This window comes from Hetaerina americana, unplaced genomic scaffold (genome assembly GCF_022747635.1).
Source record: "Hetaerina americana unplaced genomic scaffold, ioHetAmer1.1.p SCAF_9, whole genome shotgun sequence".
NCBI classification, from domain to species: Eukaryota; Metazoa; Arthropoda; class Insecta; order Odonata; family Calopterygidae; genus Hetaerina; species Hetaerina americana.
In genome coordinates, this window is record NW_027287538.1 from 20,833,950 (window position 1) to 20,855,212 (window position 21,263).

At 40.4% G+C, this 21,263-nt stretch overlaps 1 protein-coding gene across 3 annotated transcripts in view; it reads right to left on the reverse strand.

Annotated features, from left to right (window-relative positions):
* The window catches only part of LOC139698821 (alpha-tocopherol transfer protein-like), a 95,666-nt gene that overhangs the window by 49,319 nt on the left and 25,084 nt on the right, over positions 1-21,263 (reverse strand). The window contains exon 1 of one of the 3 annotated variants that reach the window (XM_071597753.1): positions 17,608-17,922. The exons of 1 other annotated variant lie outside the window; for it this stretch is intronic. The gene's annotated coding sequence lies outside the window, so the exon portion shown is untranslated. Of the gene's footprint in view, positions 1-17,603; positions 17,923-21,263 lie in introns of those variants that run through there. One more of the 3 variants, XM_071597752.1, reaches the window with a different exon arrangement.

A 21,263-nucleotide genomic window follows, 5' to 3' on the forward strand; every position in this document is an offset into this window, starting at 1 on the left:
CGTTCGTGGTAAAAATTAAATCTTAAATCTATTTGTTCTACACTTGATCTCTCTAATTTTATTGACATGATATCTCCTACCAGAGTACGATAGGGGTAATAATAAATTTTCAGCATCACTGCTAAAGAGACCTCCTTCCAAATTTATGCAATAGCTTCAATCTGTAATTTAACCTTCGCTCCGTGAGTGCTTCCCAGCCTAGCTGCTTTGTTATTTTGGATACGCTACTAAGTTTATTATTACAACGTTTTACACATCTAGCTCCTCTACGCTGCACGCGATCCAATTCGGCAATCAAACCAACTTCATGATGATCCCATGGTATACTAGCAGCACATTCTAAATGAGGCCTGGACAGTGGCAGATAACACTTCTCTTTGACCTTTTCATCACATTTACCCAGTACTCTTCTAATAAATCCTAATTTTGTGTTAGCTTGTCCACATATTCCCCGCATGTGTTTCACCCAGGAGAGATCGTGAGTGAGGGTAACATCTAGGTGTTTAATTGAGTCTACATATTCCATTTTGATGTTCCCAATGCAATAGGCGTTCGGGTGGGAATACGCTCTTTTTCCAGAAAGAATATGACTACGTACTTTTTAAAGTTTCATTCTAATTGCCAAGTGTCGCCCCAGTACTGTATCGCATTAAGGTCATCTGATAAAGCTGCTGTTTCCTCGGGATCACGGATATCACGGTAAACCACTGCATCGTCGGCGAATAAACGTACCTTACCAGTGACTACGGAGTCAAAGTCGTTTACGCAAAGAAGGAATAAAAGAGATAACACTACCCTGGGGAACACCTGAAGTAACTTCTACTGCATTTCAGTTATCTCCATCCATCACTACTCTTTGTACCCGATCATTCAGATAGTCTTTAATCCAATCCCGGATAATTTTATCTTTGCCATTACATACATGTGTACATTATCTTCTTCCAAATAGGAAATACGAGCGTACGTTCACATTATAAAAACACTGGCGATACTACAAACGTAAATTTTGACCCACGATAACTCCAGTCACCACGACTAATATCTTCTGCGTAAGATTGCACGTGGAGAATCCACCTAAGGATTTCGTTCTTGGTGTTGATGAAAAACCATGTAACCTTTTGGGAATATACTAGGAAATATCATAATCTGTTCGAAGGTATAGCACCCCCAATGCTCTTATTTCACGTGTTAAGCTGTGAATATGTTGGCTATTTTTTTTCTGATGAGAAATAAACCATCACTTTTCATAACAAAGTTTACACATTTTACCATTCAATGAAGAGTAACGATGCAACTTTGTTGATAACCGCAGATGCCGTTTCAATATAATTAGAACCGTCTTCCTCAGTTCAATAATGTAAACAGTATAAACTTCCGTGGGATATGTACGTGTGTTTGCAATGACTACTGAAACTCTTTAAATTCATGAAAATGTTCAACCTGAAGTTATAATAAGAAATTAAAAGGCTGTATGATTCTTTCATTGGTGCCTTTTTTGCAATTTTTATTAAATGATTTCCTCAAATGAGTTGACCTTTTTAAAAAACTAGCTCATAAATTATTATGAACTAAGCAAGCAAATTTATCGTTTAAAACAGAACTCTGCCAGTTTAAGTATTTTTTTGTTGCCACAGGAACTAGGCACTGCCATACTTTTTAGCCTAACACACCAACAAATACCTTAAAACCAAGCATTCCAAAAAAATCATTTCTCAAAACTACATATTCCTTACCTTCTTTCAAGTTTTCTAAAAAGGTCTCATACATTCCTCCCCTTACCCTCCTAGCTTAACATTCTTCCCCCTGTTACAAGCTTCAGCATCCCATATCCTCTCAATATTATCTCCAGCATCCACTTGCCCCTTCTACGTCGATTATCTCCCAACGTTCCCCTCTCCTCCCCTAGCATGACTACCACTTCCTCGTTTGTTTTCCTTTTCTGTCCACTTCAACTTTACCATCCTATTTCGCACCAACATCATCCCATAAGAGTCCCATCTAAGCCTTCGAGTCATGGAAAAACAAATATTGGTTCTTTCATCACTAAAACACACCAGCGCACACATAATTGACTGTTGCCGAGTTTTTGGCCAAAAACAGCTCACCAGTGATCCCCCAGCCACCCTACTCTCCGGATATTGCACCAGCGGATTTTTTTTCTATTTACAAAGTTGAAATCCAACTTTGAAGGACGCCGATTAGAAACTATTTGAGGCATACAACAAAATTGTTCCCTAGACTTAAAAGGCTATCCCAAAAGAAGCGTTCCAGGAGGCATTCTAAAGCTGGTAAAAAGTTGGAACCGTTGTATTGGGAGCCAAAGGCTGTTTTTTGAAGGGGATAAGCATGATTAAACGGTAGCTAATAAAATCAAGTATTATTTTTAACAGACCTTGTAACATCCTGCTTCAATAACCATGTTTCCGCCCCGCACATAGAAACGCTCAATTTCAAAGTTTTTACGAGTCTTTTCTGAAGATCCTTACTCAACGTCCCTGTCATGAATTCTCAACTCCATGTTTGGCTAACACTTCTTTACCTAACACAATTATTCTCCTTATGTCCCTACTACTTTGACTATTTTGGTGGGGGATCGAGATGGTGCGGGGGCTAACGTACTGGCTTCCCACCCTGAGGGCGCGGGTTCAAATCCCGGCGGTGTTGAATATTTTTAGAGGTATCTCGATCCCTACTTGAGGTGCTTTGTGGAGGGCACTTTGAGTGAGTACGCCGTCCGTCGGATGGGACGTTAAACTGCGGACCCTTTGGCGCCTTTCGTAAAGAGCAGGCTAATGCCGACGCCGGGTTTCTCTCCACCCTTCATCCTTTCCTGTCCATCCCCTATGGCGCAAATGACCTTAGCTGTCGGTCGCCTCCCCTTAAAACTACTACTACTACTATTTTGGTCCAAACACTTCAGAGATAAGCAACTATTACTGACAATTACGTAATGCATTAAGGCTCTTCAGCAAACCTGATTTTACAAATCCAATGATTCCCCTCCCACTTTCATTCCTACCTCTAGTTCTTCCCATGCCTCTTTAATCATTTCCTCAGCATACAGGTTGAACAGCAACGGTGATAAGGGGCAACCCTGCCTTACACCTCTTCCTAGCACTGCCCAACCGGACTCTCCGTCCCCCACTCGCACCTGAGCAGTCTGAGACACGTACACGTTGCGGATTAGCCTCCTTTCCCTCCAATCTATTCCTATTTTCTGCAATATTATTAGGTAATCTACCGGCTAAGGTAGATTTTGGATGGACACAGTTACCAAATAAAAATCTTCTAACAAAACACAACCCCGCATCCTACTCTATATCAGGTCCCTCTTCATCTCTGAGTAATTACTTCCTCCCTTCATCCCGTCGAACATACCTATCCTGTTCCTTCCCTTTCCTCGTTTGCCTAATATTCTCCCCTCTATTACAGTCTTCAACATCCCGCTGCCGGTCAATACCCGCTTCATCCACTTTTCCTGCCTCCACAGGATTTCTCCCAACAAACCCCTCTCTTCGCCCACCATACCAAGTACTTCCTCATTTGTTTTCCTTTCGGTCCATTTCTCCATTCTTCTCCACACCCACATTTCAAAAGCCTCCAATTTATGTCTATCATCCTGCTTCATTGACCACGTTTCCGCGCCACACTTAACAACACTCCATATAATGATCTTAACCAGTCTATTCTTAACATCCTTACTCAACGCCCCTGTCATCAACTCCCTCCTCCCCGTGTAAGCCTCTGCAATATATTCATTAGTTTTTCCCAATTTATTCTATCGAATCCTTCATGTTTAATGTTGTTTTATCAAATATAATAAGAATAACATAATATATAATAAAATAATATTTGATCCTATATTCATATATCACAGCTTAAAATGAATCATTCTCCAAGCATGAAAATTCGTGTTGCATCATGGGTATATAGATCCAATGTGATGGCCACGATTTTTAAAAAGCGCTGAAGGAAAATAGTAAGTCACGTGACCTATGCTTAGAAGCTATGGCGCGAAAATGTGTTCATTTCATCTAACTGTTACGTCAACGATTAACAAACAATGAAAATTTCGTTAAAGACTTCGTAGGGCAATGCAACCGAATTGTTACATGCCTGCCGATTACATGAGATTGCGTCAACGGTTGGAAAAGGGGCTTTTTACCGGAACATCATATAATTAATTACCCTTAAATGTGAATTTGGTCAGTTTGGATTGAATTTAGTTTGATTATGTTTCACGATTAATGATGTGGGACGGACGTATCTAATGGAGTCGGCATTCTTCTCAAACTCAAGGTCTAAATGTTACGGTGTTGACGATGGGTGACGCAATGTTGACCGTTGACCTTCCAGCCCAAACGGTAAGTGTGTCGTCTTCACCTGACCTCTCTCTCTCTATTTCTTTAGATCGTTAGGCAGCGGAATTTTTTTTGTCCTGTGGCAATGTAGCGGAGTGTTTTCGATTGTTGTGACACTGTATTCATAGACGCTGGTTAGCGACTGGAGCTAATGTTAACGAGGTTTTCAAATCTGACAACAACGGGTACATTTTACCGCACTTAACAACACTACATATAATGATCTTAACGAGTCTATTCTTAACATCCTTACTCATATGAATGGAAAAGTTCTGTATTAAAGAGCCAATTCCCTTCCATGTGAATCAACTCTTTTTCTTTTTCACTGGAGAGTTAAAATAGCCGACGTTTAGTCTGGAATTTTACCCTGGGATCATTCGTAGTAGTAGTGGTATTTAGGGGAGGCGACCGACAACTGAGGTCATTTGCACCATAGGGGCTGGACAGGAAAGGATGAAGGGTGGAGAGAAACCCGGCGTCGGCATTAGCCTACTCTTTTACGAAAGGCGCCAAGGGGTCCACAGCTTAACGTCCCATCCGACGGACGGCGTACTCACTCAAAGTGCCCTCCACAAAGAACCTCAAGTAGGGATCTAGATACCACTGAAAAATATTCAAAACCGCCGGTATTTGAACTCGGGCCCACTGGGTGGGAACCCAGTACGGTAGCCACCGCACCATCGCGATGAGTGCACGCATTACAACAAAGAACAATAGAAATATATATATATATACACACACACACACACGAGGGTCATCCGGAAAGTAGTACCCGTTCGTGAAATAAAGACACAAAAGTAAATATTAACAAACATAAAAAATTTTATTTGAAAGAGGATACTTTAAACTACTTCTCAACATAATCTCCAAGCAAATTAAGGCATTTGTCATAACGTGTGACAAGTTTCTGTATTCCTGCTGCATAGTCCTTCGCCGCCAGCTCATTGAGATACGCGAGGGACCCATCTTGCACAAATTTTTGCATAATGCAGATGGTGTTTAACAATTTCATGAACAATTGTTCGAGAAACATTGGGAAAATGCTCACAGATGTCATCAATTGTGACGCGCCGATCGTTCCTCACGAATTCGTCAACTGAGCTCACCAGTTTTTTTAAACATTGTAAACAATCACAGAAACAACACAGGCAATGCTAGCGTCACGCAACTTGGCTCAGAGAAGGCAGACAAGCCACTGAAGCTATCTGACCTCGTCCAGCGGCTACTCGCGTCGTCAGCACTTCATGCGGCACGAACGGGTACTACTTTCCGGATGACCCTCGTATGTATATATATATATATATATTTTTTTTTAATATAATTATCATGATTTTTCCATGTACACACTCGCATTTGCTTCCCTCCACGCGCGACCTTGCCTCCCATTCCTCCCTCCGCAACACAGCGTTGACCATGACGACGCGAAGCTTTGACATTCCCGCGCGACGTGTTTGCTTTGCCCTTTGCTGTTATGGTGTCGGTCGCCTCGTAATAACTGACGCAGGGGAGTCCCCCCCTCGCTGCTGTAGTCTCTTTATCATTCCGTCTACCTGACACACTTTTCAAGGCGCCTGCCTATGTTTGGCATACAAGCGATCGCGTTGCATAGTCCTGCTGATGAGGTTTTACCCCACGGGCCTTAAACATATCTATTTGATCACATTTACGATGTCCTTTGTTGCTATCCTTTAGGGAGAGCGAAGTATTTCTTAAGCCATCGATGATTTATGAAGCTAGACATTGATAAATATTGGTAGCGAATTTTTAATCCTACTTATTAAAATATGAATGAATATCTTGTGGTTTATTCACGCTTAATAAGGTAAAACATTTCCGCGTCGGTTAAAAAACTTCGTATTAAAAATAGACGTCCATCGTTTGACAGTTTGAGTTTTAATCGACCTTAAATCTTGTCGGATGAACATCAGAGAGCAACCAAGACCAAACAGTTTAGAGCATCGGCCATCGCTGAGCACGCCTGGAGTGAACCCGGACACTCTATTCTGTTCGACGACGCTAGAATAATATCGAAAGAAGAAAAATACTTTCTGAGGATAATTAGAGAGGCCATTGAAATCGTTAAAAAGGCCAGAAAACTTTAACAGAGAGGATAGTTATCCACTCCACAAGGCGTGGAAAAGAATTATACCGCGCAAATATGAGGACCTTCCCTGATTGGCCGAAGAAATTTCCCTGTATTGGCGCCGGAATTCCCCAATATAAGACGGGACAACGAGCTTCTTTTCATCCTTGACCTGAGGACGCCAGCAGGATAGCTGGCGAAACTGTTGTGAATTTAAACGACATACACGGACGCAGCCCGAAAAATGTGGAAATCGGAAGGGTGTTTGACCTGTATTTTCACCTGACAATGTTATGCCATAACGAAACCTAGGTCGTAAATAAAAAATGTTCTATGTGGAAAAGCCAAGTTGTTTATTTTCAATTTCAATACGAAATATATTTTCTGAAAGTTATGGCAATCCCATTGATGGTGTAATAGTTTCGACCTGAAATGTACACAATATCAGAAATGAATTAGAATTTCTCCTCTAAACAAAATTATGTTCAAATGTCGCTAATTAATCCGTTTCCTCGGGCTTCTTTGCAGTGATTGGACTTGTAAACCTATCAGCTGCACGAATAATGACTTTGGGTACATGAAAAATATTTAAACTGGGGATCGAGTTCAATTCACATGTTGAATTTCAGGAAATTCGGTTTATGGTATATATTTATGGTTTATGGGTCTAATGCTATGTTGCCAATCTTGTCTGGTTTTCCTGTTGACTAACCATTTCGAAAACGCTTATTTGTGATCTCATTAAATGCCAATTATATCATACCATCAATGTGTATGTGTGTGTGTGTGTACATATATATATATATACTTTTTCCTTTTCGATGTGCAAATTTGTGCTAAATGAATATATAGTATGTCTGTCTATGCGTATTTATGTGTACATATGAATGTAACTATAAGTTTGATGCCTAATATAATATGTATACGACGATGGGTTAAATGGAAGAAGGGACCATTTGGTCTCAATTTCGCCCAAATAAAGACCTCTATCTATCTATCTATCTATCAATTTCTTATTCTCATTTATTTTTAACGAAATATGACAATATGATCATGATAGTATTATGTTTCCTCCATTTTCAGTCTATAAAAATAAGAAGACATTGAAGCTAAGAATGAGTAAGAATAGTGTATGGATATATCTATATATGTTACATCGAGCATTCAGTCAAATAATTGACCCAATGTAAGTATACTTTTAAAATATTAACATTTGTGTGAATGCTTGGTTTTCAGTTTGCATTGTCAGCTTGTCTTTATGCGGAAAAAAATGACCTTTGGAACAAGGTTATTTGATGAGATATATTATTTTTCCTGGTTGATCCTATGTAAATGTTTTCTTTGGAAATACGTTCTAGATTTTTCTAGATAATATGGCAACGTATAGTGCAAAGCTGCGTCTGAATTTATCAAAGTTCACCGTGAGGAACTTAGGACGTTGGTAAATATTTCAAATCTTGTGAAATGGCCATGTAGAAAAGAGACATTACAAAGAGATTCAGATTATCGTTGCACTGCGCCAACGCAAATTCTAACAAACCAACTGATAATGGTTTCAAAAACGTTCAATTATAACATTCACGCCACTTTTCTTACTGTTCCTTCATGCAATCAGATCTTTAATACGACATTATTCACTCTAATCAATAGAAGGGAAATTTTAGTTGCCCGTTGTCTCCATATTGTCCATTTATGCCTGATTGTTTATTTATTATACCGTTACCCACGTTACCCCTTACTGGAAGAGTAAAAAAATCAAGGCACTTTTCTTACTTTTCATTCAATCAATCAGAGGTTTAATTCAATATTAGTCAATCTAATTAATATTGGCGAAATTTTGGTCCACGACTATCGTCATATTGTTTATTTTTTACCATTTTCCACGCAACCCACCAAAGGAAGAATGCATAAATGCGTAGGAATTAAACTAATTGCATTAGCAAAAAAGTAATCAATACATTTCATGTAACGGGAGCTTTAAGATTCAGGTTGGTGCAATAAAAGATATGTAATCTTCCATGAAAAGGATCCCGACTTGTCCGGCTAGAGAAAGATGACTTTCACTCATAAAACATTCCACAAAAATTCTCCATAATTCCCTTTCTAACAGATTTTTTGACAAAAAGAAAGGGTGTCTATGGGTGTTTCTTTGTAAATGAAGCCAAGACATGTAGCGATTTTCATTCTGTGCCCATATAAAACATTCTTTAAATACCATTTATGACTATACCATACAAGTAATTATATAGATTAGATTATATATACAATATATTAGATTATATATACAAGATTTTATGTAGAACTCATATTGGCTAATACGTAAATGGTGAACGAAATATATTTCGATAGGCTTGTACCTCCTAAAGTGCCATTCAAATCAGAGCTTTTTCCTAAAAATACACCGAACTCTTTTCTCGTCAAAATCCAAGCAGACAACTTTCATTTGCTCTACCGGGTAAGGGATAATAAAATGGAAATATGCAATTAAAACCATCTAGGATGAGTTTTGGAAGTATCTTACTCAGGCAATCTATTCCTCTTGACAGGCGACTGTTATGAAGAGAACGGGAAACTAATTAGAAGTGCGATCTCCTTAGATTTTTCCTCTCATCTTATGGCACGAGAAGAGGCTCTATCGTGTGTTTCAAGCATCTCGAACACGCCATAGGTTTGCGTGTCAGTCTATTACCGTACGCCAAGCGTGCTGCCTTCAAGAGGGTGAGAGACATTGGATGCCTGCCCATCTTCGCAGAGAACATCGATTTTTGTGACTGGAAAAAAAATAAACAAATCTCTTGTCGACAGGTGGTGTATTCTTGTTTTCAAGCGGAACAGGTGTCGGTCGCCAATTTCGAAAAAAAAAGTTTTCCGGCCGTGTTTCTCTCTCTGGTTCCAATTTTTTTACTTAAAAAATTATTTTTGCGGATTAATTGAAGACATAATAAAAACGTTTTTATCGGGAAAGTTTGATTTAGCCCAATTTGATTGGAAATTAGCCCAGTTTTATCATGAATATTATGCATTTTATGCGGACGCATTCATAACCGTGGCTCAGTGTTAAATTGCGTTGCTAGAAAAAAATGATAGATCAAAAAAAATACTTTTCGATTTTTTAAAAAGTTTTTTTTAGACTCGACTTAATGGTCTTTCTTGGAATTTTAATGATGAGGACTTCAATATTTTTATATCTTGAATGTGGCTCTATTATACTATATAGTATATATATACATATGTACATATATATATACATATACATATATATATATATATATATATATATATATATATATATATATATATATATATATATATATATATATATATATAACCATTGCCAACATCTAGCATCCAGTATCAAGATAAAAGAGTAATGAGTTAAAGGATCGCTACAATTAAGAAAGATTAAAAAAAAACACTATTTTCAGCGCATATAACTCCCAATGCGTGCATTCAATGGACAATCCTTTTGCTCCTTACTCCAAACCCTTATGACTCTGGTCCTTAGTATAGGGGATCCAAAGGGATTGATAGAACAGAGGTTGGATTGCAGGGTTCATTGACCCTACGTAGCAGTTTACGATTCCTAACTTCAGAGGGCAGTATGGCCTCGTTTAGAGTGTGAGTTCTTTGGAATGACGACTTATAAAACAATACTAGCTAGTAACTGTACGTAAGATATCTATTCAGAGAGCCTAATGTTGAAAATTTTTGCAACGTCCTCCATAAAGTAACTGCAATAGGAGTGGTATTTGATCTCTCGTATTAGTGGAAGGAGAAATACGTAGCTGGAGACGCATTTGAAAATTTCACATTCGGCGAATTCCCATGCCCAGGAAATGATGTCATGCCTCAAGAAATATCATAAATAAACGGCAGCAAGCCTAGATAAATGGCGTGGTAGAGTAAGGGTGACGGATTGTAGTAACGACTAATTATTAGGAGTACTGGGTTTAATAATGTTCGATTGAAATTAGCATTCGTTTTTAAATTCACTCAATTCTAATAGGTGATATCGAAAATGCCTCGTCCGTCATGACAAATCAGCTGGCAGGAGAATACTCCTGCCAGCCAGGAGGTATTGTTACGTATTCAAGGAGAGGGGAAGGTGGCTTCGCCGGCGCATGGGATTTTTGATCCCTCCAGTGACCTCCACAAGGGAGTAGAGAGAGAGGGAGGGAAAGGGGTGGGGGGGATATAAGACGTGTCTAGTCGGTTTCGTCATCCGAGAGGGTGCTCCCAAAGGGGTCATTATGCAATACCACCATCTCCCCCAACCTCTCTCCCCACTTCCCCCGAGGTGATTCCTTGACGGACAGACGTGACCAGACTCCCTGACCAGAGTGGAAGACTGTGGTGATTATGTATACATATGTACCTACCGTATGCCCTCAAAACAAAGCTTATTCCAATGCGATTTTGGAGTGCTTGACTTCGTGCTCCAGCAAGCGCCAATTTAAAAATTTCGATGATTTTCGCACCAGTATCTACGCAAGGGATCTCGTGATGAATAAATGCGTACTTATCGTGAATGGGGTAGTATTATTGGCAGTCACGAAAAACACGAATAGAATTACAAGATACGGTTTCCAAATCTATACTTCAGGATTCTACGGGACCATTTCTCGAAAATGTTATGACATCGAATGGGAATGAACTTTCAGAACTTACCTTCGTAAAACAAAAACAGCACGCTCAGCGATGCGCAACTGTTGGTCATCGCCTTGGTGGCAAAAGCGGAATTAACTCCCCCTGCCGCAGTGAATTTATGGCCGTGGTCGATGTTGTGAAGCGTCTATGTTAATTAACTTTGTGCTGACTCAACAATGAACGAATTATTTATCTATTGTTGACGAGGATGATCTAGTTGTCTAATTGGCGATTGTTTTCATTAGCGATCATTGGATCGCGTGCAAGCCTCGTCAAGGTTTTTTGTGATTAAGACTGTCAGGGTCTCAGAATGAACTGCCTCTACTATCCCTATTGATTCACGCATGGCATCTTGAGAAAGTTGTGTTCTATCGTGTTAATTGGGTCTCACTAATCGTCTTTGTCTTGCATACGTTAGGGATCAGGATAAAATTGTCCGATCGCGACAGGGTCATATTCGGGTCAAAATTAGTTTGGCGAATATTCACCCCCTGCCACACACCCTAGCGGTGGCTTGTCGGGTATTAAAATATCTAAATAACAACAAATGATAATTTTAACTTTTGTGAATCGTCAAATTCTGAAGGCCGAAGGTGGACCACGTTAATGTCTTGCCAATTTGGTTGGACTACATGAAACCTATGCTTACAACAAAAGCGTCTCTTCATGTGTCCATATTCTCGCCATATATTTACAATCGCAAGGAGTAAGAGATAGATAAAGGGAGATGCATCCATTGGTAGGCGAATTATTTAAAGAATAAGTAGTTAAATAAGATTTTGGATGTTTTGAAATGACATATACACTATCTTCCGAGTTTTGTAAAAATATTACTGCAAATTCTTCGTTGCATTTATATTTTTCAACTGTTTCACATTCATCAATAATGTTTCAACAATGTATTTCGATTTTCAGCGATTCATTTTCAACAATTTGTTTACAAGGGCGCGTTTTCAACAATGAATAGTGTTTTTCAAAAAATTCTTAACTCATAAATACGTTTTCAACAATGAATCCTATATGGCCGATCGATTTTTCTTTCCTCTTTTCCGATGCCAGCCCATCGGAAAACGCTTCTTCCTCCCGTTCGTTCCTCATTCTCCTCTGCTCCTCATCTTGCCTTTGACTCCCTCCAAGGTTTTTATTTCCTTCATTTAATTCATGCCATTCCCTAAGTCAACTGATCGCCATTGCTCCACTCAACACCCTCCTTTCACAAACAGTGTCCGTCAAAGTGTCCGTTTTTGATAAAGGTCTGAATGCCTTCATGCATGTGTTTACGATACATACGTATATGCTTAGGAGGACATTTTTTGCCAATTAAGACAAAAACATCGAATGAAATCGGCCGTGAATTGCCTCTAACGCCCTTGCTTGATCGAAAGTAAAAATACACACCCTCTCTTTGGTTTAAATATTATGAAAAATAAATCTTTTTAAAAGCCAATATGTATTAAACACCATTAATATAAAAAAATATTGGGATATAATTTGAGAGAAAATATGCCATTATAAAGAAGAATACGATCTCTAGGCGAGAATTAGTATGTAGCAGTAGCTATTAATGGGAGGTAACCGACAGCTGAGGTCATTTGCACCATTGGAGATGGATGGCAAAAGATGAAGGTGGGAGAGAAACCCGGGGTTGGCATGAGCCTACTCTTTTCGAAAGGCCCCAAGGGGTCCGCAGTTTAACGTTCCATCCGACGGACGTCGTACTCACTCAAAGTGCCCTCCACAAAGCACCTCAAGTAGGGATCGAGATACCTATGAAAAATATTTGTTGTCTCCAAGATTTGAACCAGAGCCCTCTAGGTGGGAAGCCTGTATGTTAACCACCGCACCATCCCAATTTCCTCTCTAGTCGAATTATACCAGGTTTGTAAACAAAATATTGATCACAATATTTTACTGACGTGTGCGTGAAGTGCTGAATTCTGACCGTTGGTTAAGTTTGCGTATGACCGTATATCGTATTGGCATTGATAAGTTGGCAGTGCACGCACCGGAGTCCGCCTACCATGGAGCCTTAGAGCTGTCATTCACCTCCCTTAATGCCCTTTCTATCTCATCGTCAAGTATGCCTGGACCTAAGCTGTCTTCCTCTACGTCATGTACCTTTTCTATTTCTAACTTTGCTGGTCTAAGTTCTTTACCATACAGTTCTTCTCTATACTCCTTCCATCTCTCTTGGATCTTTCCTTGGTCAACTATTACCTTACCCGCCTTATCTCTAACTGTTAGCATAGATCTTCCTTTCTTACTTCCCGATAAAGATTTAACTTTGCTGTACAGCGCACCAATTTCACCCTTCCTCTGCAGACTTTCCATATCCTCGCACTGCGTCTTCCGCCATGCTTCCTTTGCTTTATTTGTTGCCCACCTCAATTTATTGTTTAATTCTTTGTACTTCATTTTCCCTAATTCTGTATTTACATTCTTTTAATTTCGCTGCCCATCTATTTTTGTAATCATCTCATCCGTGATCAATGGTTTCCTAGTCCTTTTCGCATTACCGGTTCCAATAGTGTCTTTTGCAGCTTTAGACAACCCTTTCTAGAAACTTTCCCATTTTTCTTCGATGGTACTTAGTTCTTTAACATCCTCCATGATATCCTTTACAGCATGTTGGTACTCCTTCCTTTTCAATCCATTTAATGCTTTTACATTCCATTCTAACTCGCCGACCCTGCCATATCTTTTTGAAACGGATGCTACATTTCATAACAACTAATTTGTGGTCAGAGTTCGCATCCGCTCCCGGGAAGCTGTGCGAATTTATCACACAGTTCCTAAAACTGTGTCTAACCAGGATATAATCTAGCTGATACCTTTCTGAGTCACCTGGCATTTGCCATGTATATCTGCGCCTTTTGTGGTGTCTAAACCAAGTGTTGGTGATGACTAGCCCGTCTCCTGCAGAACTCAACTGCTTTCTCCCCGCGGTCATTCCTCGTGCCTAGACCGTATTCCTCGGCCTCGTCACCATCTCTTCCTTCGCCTACCGTCGCATTCCAATCCCCCATCACTATCAAATGTTCCCCTGAAGGAACACACGCGATTATGTCCTGAAATTGATCGTATATCCTATCGATCTCTTCCTCCGTATGGTTGTCCGGTGGAATGTATATCTGAATAATAACCAAGTTCGTCGGTTCTGCTTTTATCCCTACTTGTAATATTCTATCAATTACCTGTTCTATGTTGACTACGCTTCTTCCTACCTCTTCATTTAATACTATGGCAACCCCTCGTTGGCTCTCGTCCCCGCCGCTGTATATTATTCTATACTGATCACTCCAGTAATCCCCGTTATCCTTCCATCTCACCTCGCATGGACTTAAAATATCTATTTTTCCCCTTTCCATCTCTCGCGAATTAAATAATGTGGGGAAATTATAGCGGAAGTTTATTCGAGAGAACAAAATGTAGAACAGATATATTTAAGATGTCATTTTTTCGACTAACGACAAGGGATAATAATAACGTTCCCCGACCTGGGTAAGGGAAAAATATCCGGGTAAAATGTATTCTGGTACATTTTCAATCCCTGCGAGAAAAAATGTGGATATATGAGCATATATAATATATATATATATTTTTTAAGGTAATCTACCGGATAAGGTAGGCTTTTGGATGGACACAACTACCAAACAAATATTTTATTACTCCTAACAAAACACAAAATCCATCATCCTACTCTATATCAGGTCCCGCTTCATCTCTGAGTACTTTCTTCCTCCCTTCATCCCGTCCAACATCCCTATCCTGTTCCTTCCCTTTCCTCTTTTGCCCAACATTCTACCCTCTATTACAGTCTTCAACATCCCACTGCCGGTCAACACCCCCTTCATCCACTTTACCTGCCTCCATAGGATTGCTCCCAACAAACCCCTCTGTTCGCCCACCATACCAAGTACTTCCTCGTTTGTTTTCTTCTCTGTCCATTTCACCTTCTCCATTCTTCTCCACACCCACATTTCAAAAGACTCCAGTCTACGTATATCCTCCTGCTTCAATGACCACGTTTCCGCACCGTACATAGCTACGCTCCATATCAAAGTTTGTACGAGTCTTTTCTTAACATCCTCACTCAAAGTCCCTGTCATCAACTCCCTTCTCCTTGTGAAAGCCTCTTTGCCTAGCGCAATTCTTCTCCTTACGTCCCTACTACTTTGACCCTGTTGGTCCAAAACACTACCGAGATACGTAAACTGTTCTACCTGCTCTAGTTTTATCCCTCCTATTTTAATGTTAAACTTGGTCTTTTTCTTTCTAGAAAATCGCATAACCTTTGTTTTATTAATATTGATTCTCATCCCATACCTGTCGCACTGAATTTCCAATTCACTCAGCAATGCTTGCAGCCCCTTGGCTGACTGACAAACTAAAGCTTGGTCATCAGCGAACCTAACTGATTTTACGAATCCCCTGCCCACTTTCATTCCTACCTCGAGTTCTTCCCATGCCTCTTTGATCATTTCCTCTGCATACAGGTTGAACAGCAACGGTGATAATGGGCAACCCTGCCTTACACCCCTTCCTAACACTGCCCATCCTGACTCCCCGTTTCCCACCCGCACCTGAGCAGTCTGAGACATATACAGGTTGCGGATTAGCCTCCTTTCCCTCCAATCTATTCCTATTTTCTGCAATATACTCATTAGGTTTTCCCAATTCACTCTTATCTGACGCTTTTCCGAAATCTACGAAACAGGCAAATACCTCCTGGTTGTGTTCTATATTCCTCTCGATTAATAATCTCATTACTGCAATAGCATCACGCGTACCTCTCCCCTTCCTAAACTCAAACTGATCATCCCCTAAGTAATCATTTGCCCTACTCTCTATCCTTTTGTTTATGATCCTGAGAACAACTTTAGCTGCGTGGGATATCAAACTAATTGTCCTATAGTCCTCACATGACGTGGCCTTTACCTTTTTCGGAATAGGAACTAAAACTGATCTCATAAAGTCTTCCGGCCAGATTCCCTCCTCATAAATACTACGGATCAGCCCATATAGCCTCTTCCTCCCACATTTTCCTAAGCATTTTAAAAGTTCCACGGGAATGTTATCTACCCCCACGGCCACGATATGGTGTGTGTGTGTGTGTAAATTATTCAAAATGTTTACATGTTATAAGACGATCGATAAAAATATTCTTCCGGGTTTAGGTACGTACTTTAGCACGTTTAGGCAAAATTTGTGTCCCTGAGTTCACTCTATCAAATGACGTCAATAAAACAGAACTTTGCAATGCTTGATTTTCATAGATATTGGTATCGGTAAACCAAGATTCTACGCCTACTCAAGTGGCAGTGGAGGAGTAACCACCCACCGGAAGAATTCTATATTTATTATGCAGACACATACATGTCGTTCATGCGAAAACCTGATAACATGGGCGCGAATACATTAAAGTTACAACAACGTCAAAAGATCAGCACTTACCGAATTAGTTACATCATCATCAGTACTTCAATCCTAAGGATTGATTTACTACAGTCCTCCATTTTACTCTATTTAATGTCAATGCCCTCAATCCTTGATACCCTCTTTATTTCATTTGTCCTATGTGCATGTCTCTTGGTCTTCCTCGTAGAATCTTCCCTTCTATTACATTCCTAATTAATCCATTGTGCCTCAATGTGGGTCTAATCCATTCTCTTTCTTCTTTGCCGTAGAGTTCTCCATATTGTCCTATCCTCTTCTGCCCTTTTACGTACACACTTCCTCGTTTATTACTATGGTTGTCCATTTAGTCTTCAGCATTCTCCTCCAGCACAATGTTTCAATGGCTTCTATTCCCCATTTCTGGTCCACGTTTCCAATATTCCAAGTCTCGGAACCATTACAGCGCCATGCTCCACACGAAAGTCTTGACGAATTACTTCCTTGTTTCCAGTCATAGGTTATTTGAACATAAGTAGTTATAATGACATTAGAATTATTTGGAAATATATAATGCCAAAAAGTTATTTTTCCAAAAAAAAGCTGCCTAATAACTAGTCCATTATCGGTTTCAGAGCATGCATCAAGAGTTTATAAGATCTTCTTTAAGAATGGTTGAAAAATGTACCTGTACATTCGCATTATACTAATATCTGTTCACGAAAGGGCGTTGCATCACTTGCCATTAATTCGTGAACTGAGGTGGCAGTTTGACTCGTGTGCAGTCACGATCAAACCTCTTGATGGAAGAAATTAGTGAGTCAGAATAAGTTCCTTGTCGTAGTATATGCTCCGGACATAGGTTAGGAAACGGGGTTTTTCCTTACAGAGCCTATATCAAAAGGGAACTGCGGTAGAATGGGATTCGTCTAAGTACTCCGCAATCACCGCCATTATTTCTTCATTCGCCTATTTAAGTTAAAAGAAATCAGCGGAGAAGAACGAAAGGCACCGTTGCGTGACGTTTTGAAAGTTAACCGTGTGTTTATATCCAGAATATCTCACGGTGAAAGTCAAGTAAGCGGGTAACTGCTGCTGTGTGTACCTAGGATACGTACTTACTGCGCTCGGTTGCCCAGGTGACGGCGAAGGCGAAAGGACTAAGAGGACCGTTCCCAGGAGCTTAATGCACAAGTTGGCGAGCGCGAGTTGCGTCCTCTTTAGACCGGAACACACGTCCGCCCGCGACGGTAATCGCGTTTCTTCTGTCTGCCGGCCCTCTCCTTCTCCTCCCTCATCCACCGTGCGGCTGTCGCGATTCTATTGTCTTTTTTCTAAAACTTCCCCCCCACACTCTCTCTCTCTTCGCCCTGGACGAGGAGAATGTTCCTCGATCTGTGAAGCACGTGTTGGAGTGACTGCGGTTCACTAGTGAGTCCGCGGCCGTGACTGATGCTAGCGCATTCCGTGAGCACCGTTTTGAGTCACGCGTCCCTCCGACGGACACGTGATTCGCTCCCCCCCCCCACCTTCCCGCCTCAACCTCTCCTCCGACCTTAACTCGAGTCTGCGTAGGCTTTTGTTATCCGAAGTAAATAATCCCGTTGCCACTGCGTCTACTTGCCTACCGCGAGTTGTCAACAATCCACCTCGCACATTGCGCCTATACGTCAATAGCTTTCTCACAAGCAATTGTTTATGCTCTAAAATTTTATCACTTGTTGACGGGTGGTTGATTATTCAAGTAATTTTAAGTATTGGTAATCAACTCTGGAGTTACGTAATAATGGCTTTCCCAAAACAGGATTTCGATTGAATGGCATTTTTTTGAAACCCATAAATTACTCTTGACTTGACATGGCGAAATAGCGCATTGACCATAACCGATTATTGAACTCTTAATTTTCCGAGCACTTTTTATCAAAGCGGATTGATATTGAAGTCATAGCTGCATTGTCTACGTAAAGTTACCGACAGTTAATTTATGAAAAAACCGAAACAATGAAGATAACTATTTATAGCTTTTGAGTATTTTGGATTGATTTCCCACTTTTCTCACCCATTAGTTCGTGCTTTTGAGGGAATTATAATAGGATAAATTGACAATTTAGTCACAACAGGAAGTCGAAACTTCATTTACTTATCAACACATTCTCCCTATTCACGAACATATTGTTTATGACGTATACGCCTCATTTCCATGTCTGAAGGTAACGATTCTGTTAATCTGTTAAAACTTTTGCTCACTTGAAAAACCGGCTATTCCATGGTCTCAAGGCTTCCTGGATTAGTTCCTTCTTTTGAACTATCTAACACCTACGAATGCACATTTTACGTACACATACATCTGCAATACACTATATCACGACTTGTTTCTCACTTAATTGAATTCCGATGGCTAATAAACCAGGCAGGTGAAGAAAGAGCGGATGATTTACATGCCGTCTTACACATAAAATCGACGTCATTTACGTTACCGAAAACCCTTCCTACTATCGGCAGCTGGTAGAAGTATTTAGGGGAGGTGATCGACAGCTGAGGTCATTTGCGCCATAGGGGATGGACAGGAAAGGTTGAAGGGTGGAGAGAAACCCGGCGTCGGCATTAGCCTACTCTTTACGAAAGGCACCAAGGGGTCCACAGCTTAACGCCCCATTCGACGGACGGTGTACTCACTCAAATTGCCTTACACAAAGCACCTCAAGTAGGGATCGGCATACCACTGAAAAATATTCAGCACCGCCGGGATATGAACCCGGGCCAGTACGATAGTGAAGTTATGAAGCCAGTACGATAGCCACCGCAACATCTTGATCCCCTATCGGCAGCTCTACAAACCACTTGCACAGTACGATTCTACCATTTATGCATTGTACTTTAAAGGGTATCCGCGTATGTTAGGCTAAACGACAACTTTCTGCTTATTCCCAATTCCGAGAAAACATATCAAAGACTTTTGTGCTTGAACGCTGAATGGTTTACGTAATAGATTGATTTATAGGGAGAAATCGGTTTCGCCTCCACTCAGAAACTCAGCTTCAGAGTTTTATATCACCCACGCAAACAAAAAATGCCATTATCTAGGTATCCACACGCTGAAATTCGTTGGTGGATGGATTATCGTCAGCTGAGATATCCGATCCTTATTCGACGATACGTTATCAAAAAAGCTAGCCCGATTAACCATCGAAAATACCCAATTTCTCACCATGAACAAAGAGTTAGGATATATTCAGAAGGCAGGGAATCACGGTGGAGATGGTTGTGAAACATCATCTCGAATTTGCATTCGACAAGGAGGATCCAATACATAAAACTACAACGATTAATTGAGGACATTTTGGCTCGTTTCGAGGGTAATCGTCCAGGAGCTACCTCCCTGCCCCTCCTTAAGAAGGTTTCATCCTCTTACAGCCAGCCAGATACACACAAGCGGATTTACTATTAAAATATCCAATGCCGGGCTTAATATCATTACTGCTTGGGGTTGTGCGTATAAAATGAAGTTTGGAAGCGTGACATTTGTTTATCCGTAACGCCACTAAGGTTGACACTGTTGTCACGAATACGAATGGAAAAAACTTTAACTAGACCAACATAAGGTTTAATTACAGGAGAAACAGATTTACGAGACCTAATCGAAAAGCAAAAACAGTTTTTTTTAAAATTTCAAATATTGACGGATAAGAACACAGTTGTGTGCGAATTCAGCGTCATCTATTGAATGTTTCTAAAGCAGCTAAAGTTATTGTTTTGGCTCAACGGTCGTATGTCTGTCGGTGAATGCACAGATAACGATGCCCGCGGAAATAGTTGCTCCCGGCAGTTGCGCAGTGTATGTGCTACGATTCGATTTTTGCGTATTATTATTAAAAATCCACATGTGCTGATAGACATTGTCAGGTGGCACACAAGTCCCAAATAATCACAAAGGTAAAATCAGTCAGTAAAACAAAAGTACACTTAAAGGGAACTTCAAGACAGAAATCTCTTTCACAAAGCAAGAAAATCCCCATCTCATAAACATCAATCAATCAGCAAGAAAAAAAAAGATAAATTTCAAAAAATTAAGCTATTACATACGAGGGTCATCCGGAAAGTAGTACCCGTTCGTGCCGCATGAAGTGCTGACGACGCGAGTAGCCGCTGGACGAGGTCAGATAGCTTCAGTGGCTTGTCTGCCTTCTCTGAGCCAAGTTGCGTGACGCTAGCATTGCCTGTGTTGTTTCTGTGATTGTTTACAATGTTTAAAAAAATTGAGAACGCCGCCAGTTGTGAAGTGAGGGCAGTGATTAAATTCCTCAATGCAAGAAACGTTCGCCCATGTGATATTCATCGCCAATTAAAGGAGGTGTGTGGAGACAATGTAATGGACGAGTCGTCTGTTCGGCGGTGGTGTCGCAACTTCAACATGGGGAGTGGGAACACACACGACGATGAGCGTTCGGGGAGACCGTCTGTCATTACAGACCAACTGGTGAGCTCAGTTGACGAATTCGTGAGGAACGATCGGCGCGTCACAATTGATGACATCTGTGAGCATTTTCCCAATGTTTCTCGAACAATTGTTCATGAAATTGTTAAACACCATCTGCATTATGCAAAAATTTGTGCAAGATGGGTCCCTCGCGTATCTCAATGAGCTGGCGGCGAAGGACTATGCAGCAGGAATACAGAAACTTGTCACACGTTATGACAAATGCCTTAATTTGCTTGGAGATTATGTTGAGAAGTAGTTTAAAGTATCCTCTTTCAAATAAAATTTTTTATGTTTGTTA